This window comes from Panthera tigris, chromosome B2 (assembly GCF_018350195.1).
Source record: "Panthera tigris isolate Pti1 chromosome B2, P.tigris_Pti1_mat1.1, whole genome shotgun sequence".
Lineage (NCBI taxonomy): Eukaryota > Metazoa > Chordata > Mammalia > Carnivora > Felidae > Panthera > Panthera tigris.
This window is the reverse complement of record NC_056664.1, coordinates 145,852,075-145,857,722: the sequence shown is the minus strand read 5'-3', so window position 1 is coordinate 145,857,722 and position 5,648 is coordinate 145,852,075. Positions and strand designations below refer to the sequence as shown.

Here is a 5,648-nt window from a genome sequence, read left to right as displayed (position 1 = left end):
TCAGTGACATAACATACATGAAAATACCTTACAAAATGAAAACATACTAGCTATCGTGAGTACTAGAAATAGCGAGGACGGACTAACCAACCCGGTTCTAACCATGGCTTTGCTGCTCTTAAATAAGCCCCGTGTTCTTAAAGAAGATACTTAATACCTGAGCATCTTTGCCCAACTCATGGCACATTGTCATCTCATCAGATGAGGTGATACAAAATACACACAATGATATTGGCAAAAAGTAAGAGCTCAGTAAATGACAAATGCTTTTATTGTTATTGTTGTTGTTGTTATCATTATTATTTGAGTAGGACAAGCAGCTAAAAGACTTGTCCAAGAAAAAATAAATGAGGAGCAACTTTTTGCATTTTAGGAGTCTCAAAAAGAAAAGATCAGAGAAGCAGGCTTTTCACGTTTGTAGAATGACTTTGACGCAGAAGTAAAGACTGATGATAGCTCTGGAATATTGTCTAATGGATTTGGGAACTCTGAAAAAAAAATTTGAGAACAGCTGACACACTACAGCTTAAATATAATCAGTTGCTGAAATTGCTCTGCAATTTGTTTCAGTGTTTTTCTGTGGATTGCTTTTTTTAACCATACATGTGTCCTAAATATATAATTATATGGCAGAGTATAATAGCTCATTTAGAGTTATTGAGGTCTATTATATAATCCAATAGGACCGTGGGGCGGGGTTTGGAGAGGAGCAGTGGTGATTAACTTGAATGAGTATCAAACATGAGCTCCGCTAGATGTTAATAGATGGTCTTAGTACCGATTTTCTTCTTGCCTTTGCCAGTCTCCCCAAGACAGATCGCTTTTGTGTCCCAAACTGTATTGTTTTAAATTGATGTTATATATTCCTTTGAAAGATCAAAGAAGCCTCTATGTAAAATTTCTTAAGTGCAGAATATAAACGTGTGCTTCTATGAGTGTGGGTCCATGCGTGTGCATGGCCGTCTGGAGTGTATGTGCTCCAAAATGCTCAGATGTGTGTCCTGAACAGAGCACTCAGTTTTTCAAGGAAAAAATAAACAACCCAAATTCCCCTCTCCCCAGACACCTTCCTTTTTCACCAATCCATGAAATGTGCACATGCTAGGCCAGATAGAAAAACATCCTTTTTCTACCACCCTGACTTGGGTTTTAAATAGAATTGTCTAGAGCCATGATCTTCTAGTAGAGTTAATCACCTTGTCAATATATCCCTGTTGATTAACTGATGGATTCAATGCAGGCTTTTTGTCAATTTCCATTTCTGTTGGATAGTTTCTATCCCTTCAAGACAAATTAGTCAGGGCATTAGAGACCATCTACTCAAAATCCACTGCTTAATTTGTTTTTAATCCCAAGAAAAATCAAGACTAATAAAGGCTCCCGCTTGCCTTACACAACTGACTCCTAAGGTCCCACGTCAGAAATGCCCCAGACCATCACCCCCTGAGTGTGTGATGCTCTCAGGGTTCAGTCATTGGCAAGGAGTCCAGTCGGCTTATCTAAGCCAATGCAAACTGGCCTGGTCAGTCTTTAATTTCTTGTACTTAAAGTTTGTGAAAAATCACATTTCATCCAAATACATTCATCTACCTAAGGGACAGCCCCACTTGCTTCAACAGGAAACTGTCACCCGCAGAGGCCAGTAGGGCACAAATATGACTGCTTACTCATGATCCAAAATGTGGCCTCAGCCCTCCAGAATGTCTGTATTTGCTGCCACTGAGAGAACATTCTCATCAGACCAGGTTCTCACCTCCCATAGGTTCAAATCTCTCCAGGACATCTTAATAAGTTGTCTGTCTTCTCTCTGAAATTTACAGGAAACCTCTGTGACTCCCAGATATCTGTGACCAACCAAGGGCTAGAGCAACCACCACAGGGTTTCATGTTGGATTTTGTACCTTCAACCAAAAACCAAGTTCTGGGATCAAATTTTTAAGATCTCTTATTCTCCAGGGTACAATCCAGGGCCAGTCCTGGATTGGCCAGGCCAATACTCCTGACCACTTAGCACCTACAGCCTCCCTGAACACTGGGCAAACGCTGAATGGCCCACTTCCTCGGGGCTCTCAGCTTTTTTCTTGTCACTGGAAAGGAGCCATTCCGTTACCAAGAGGGAACGTGGGTCTAAGCTGGTGAAGGTGGCCAAGAACAATGAGAGACAGAGGCCATTGTGTGGGGGCCATATGTATGGGCGAGAATGTTTGTTTCTACTACAGATGAGACATTAGTGAAGTAGGAGAGACAGGGGCTATCTCAAATCAATGGTAGGGGTCTCGGGATACAAAGGGATTGAGATGACTTACATGATGATAGCCCAGCAAAGGGAGAGAGCTCAAAGGAGTGAGGGCAGATGGAAGGAAAATGTCCTGGTGAGAGAGACTATTGAGCCTTCAAAGGCTTTTCATGATGCCCTCAAAATATCCTTATGTTGATCCAAATCCAACTGGCACTCAGCTGTCACCCTACCCCATGGTGGCATTCTGACAAAACCCCCATCCTCTCCTCCAACCATTCCTTGCTTTAGTCTTGCACTCAGTGTCCCTCACTTCTCTCCAAAATAAACCCTCTGCTCCAGCCAGAACTGGCTGCTTCTTTCTGACAGATGAACCCAGCTCACACTCCCATGAGTCTGCAGGGTTTGGCATGACAGCTGCTGCAGCCTTTTGTGATTCGTCTTCGAGACCCATCCAGACCGACTTTTCACCCAAGAGGGATGAACCATAAGAGGTGGGTGACCAAACAGTACTGAGTGCTGCCACCCCAACACTTACACCCCCCCCCCCAAATAAGCCTCCTTGCCTTTGTTCTTGCTGTTTTAACTGCCAGGAACACCCTCCCTTCTTTTCTCCACCAAACAAAATCTTACCACCTTCCAAGTTCCAGCTAAGATCCCACCTCCTCCATGAAGCCTTCCCTGCTCAGCCCAACCACATGGGATTGCTCATTCCCATGAATCCCCGCAGGCCCTACTGATCAGGAAAAGGGAACCGTCAGCTTAGCCAGTAATGCCAGAGCCCCTACTGCGAGTTGGGTGTTCTTCTAAGTGCCTTGCAGTAGAACGAATTTAATCCTCATTGTCAGTACTGTTAGTCCCCTCCGTTCACAGTTGAGGAAACTGAGGCACAAACAGGACAGTTATCACGCCCAAGGTCACTACTAATAAGTAGCCAAGCTGGGATCAGACCCCAGCACACTGGCCCTCGAGTGGGCGTTCTGTATCCCCACCTGGCACCGCCTTCCGGGATTGCTCTCTTGTTTCTTTTTCAGTGGACACCCAGCCAGCACAGCTTTACATCGGCTCTTGGTTGCTCTATGTGCCCACAACATCACTCCCACAGACTGCCAGTCCCATGAGGGCAGCGACCATGACTCAGACTTCACAGAATGGACAATCGGTGCTCTCCTGCCTTGGGAGAACCCTGCTTAAGCTGTCTCTGTTTTGCTTTAACTCCACGGCACGACCGATATTTCTGTTTATGGTTTCCTCAAACACGTCACTCTTGAGGCCAGGGGTAAGCAGTGAAATGGCTCAGGGTCATGGAATCTGTGTCTCTGTAGCAAGGAGACAGTGCGTGCCACTAGTGGGCTGTGGGTTTCAACCCTTTTCCCATATATTCTCTTCCTGGCTGACAGGCTTTCCACCCCGAGCAGACCAAAGAATTTCTGGGTTGGGAGACAGTTCTGTTCTGAAAGGAAAGCCAGTCTGCACAAGAATAGAGACCCAGCCACAACCACACTGCAGCCCGCCAACCCATTTGCAGCCCAGGGCTGAAGCTGGGGGTAAGCAGTGAAAATCCTGTGTCCCTACATCTCTCGGGGCTGAGGATGCACACAGTTGTGTTATTGGTGCCGGGGCCTGGTCCCTGAGCAGAAATGAGCAGAATCGTGGTTGTCCACACAAGACGGAAGGGGAATCACAGTCAGTACATGGGGTTGTGAACACAAGAGACCAGCTGGGTAGGACACACCCAGTGAGTCCACAGGGAAGAGACACAGTCCCTCTGTTAGCACGTTGGGCGGGGGGGGGGGGGGGGGGGGGGGGGCGGGATTTTTTCCTGCAACTGATTTCACCAATTTTACCAATTACCTCCACTTACCAAATTTAATGTGATCCCATCAGAAAGATAGCAAGAAATAGGGATTGTGAATCAAAGATCATCCCCACCTCGGGCCTGACTTCTCCTTTGACCTCTACTTGACATTTGCTTCATGATTTAATTCACCTTTTCCTATTCACCCTTCTCTCTCTTGTTTACCTGGGTCCCAATTGGATTGAGCAGCTGAATTTTCATTACTCAAGTCAGAGGTCTAAGGAGAGTATATGAGCTTTGAATTCCTGCCAGCAGGGCCATATCTGTTCCAGCTCATTCGCCATAAAATCATGAATCAGCCTGACCCACACTGGCTTGCTCCAGTTACAACAGGCATTAGCAATGGGGGGAAGATTCAGAGATATGGAAAGGAGCTAATTTTACTGCTAAGCTTCACTCACCTTCAAGGACAAAAACAGATCTGCACCCGGCTTCTCTTGGCCTCAGCCCCGTTACAATCAAAGCCGATCCTGGGCTTCAGATTCAGCTTCTTCTCTGAGGAGTCTTCCCATGCCCTTGTTGCAACCCAGAGAGGAAGTGCCAGTGAAGCCACAGGGAGGGCTTAAATGACACTTAATCTCTAATGACTCCTCCCAAAGCCCCTCATTCGGCCCTGCCCCTAAATGAGAACACAGTTTCAAAGTAAGCCCCCACTGAAGCACCCACCGACCCATCTTCCCAGTGCCTCCCTGTCACCAGGGTATGACCCTGAGACATGTCTGCTCACTCCCCTTTCAGCAAAGCCCCACAAGACACAAGAACCAGAGATGGGAGGGAAATAGCTCCCTCTCTGCAGCCCTGCAATCTCAGCATTGCAGAGTCAAAAACACTAAGTGCTTCTGTGACCCAATAATACTGTGACCAATGCGTCTGTGACCCAATAGTAATACTAGATGGCTCTACAGAAAGGACAGCCTCGGTGGGAGAAAAAACTGTGGTCCCAACCCTCTTTCAACTACCTTTCCCTGAGCGTCCTTGGGCAGAGCAGGGCAGTCAGCCCAGCAGGCAAAATCAGAAGCCCGCTGCCTTCCAACCACGCCCATTGTGTTCAGATGCCCTCCAGGGCAACAGGGAGGATGAGCGGAAATGCCAACCTGGATGCCGTCAGGAAGAGATCCCTGGTGTCGTCTTATGTGTGAAACTGGGCAATACAAATGGACTTGCAAGTCTTTGAGTGAATTACGTTGCCAAAGAGACACACACTCACCTGAACAACCTGTGACCATTCAAATCCGAAACTAAAACCAGTTTCAAATCCTTGATTCTTCAAACCTGCAGGAATTGGGCTTGAAAGCCATTAGTCCTGGAAAAGTGTGAGGTGTGCGGTGTCCACTATACAGGTGCCCATGAAGGATGATACGCAGGGATGAACCTGCCATGAGTCCCATGGACAAGGGCATTCAATGGCAGGACAAGCAGGAACTTCAAGATGGATGCAGTAAGTGGACAGGAGACAACAGTTCCCTTTCCTAAGGAGGTGCAAATGTTCTCTGGGTTGAGGCAAAAAGGAAGCCCATGGATGTTCAGGCTTCTGGCAGTAAGGACTGTGACAGG

At 46.9% G+C, this 5,648-nt stretch overlaps 1 long non-coding RNA gene across 3 annotated transcripts; it reads right to left on the bottom strand.

Moving 5' to 3' along the window:
* Positions 1-272: 272 nt before the first annotated feature.
* On the bottom strand, positions 273-4,890 carry LOC122238456. 3 transcript variants are annotated; one of them, XR_006217388.1, is made up of 4 exons: positions 4,761-4,890; positions 4,496-4,609; positions 1,668-1,807; positions 273-488 (listed from the first exon to the last, which is right to left on the bottom strand). It is a non-coding gene; the product is annotated as an uncharacterized LOC122238456 (long non-coding RNA). The 3 variants fall into 3 exon arrangements; XR_006217386.1 differs by having other exon boundaries at positions 4,496-4,890; XR_006217387.1 differs by having other exon boundaries at positions 1,754-1,807; positions 4,496-4,890.
* Positions 4,891-5,648: the final 758 nt, after the last annotated feature.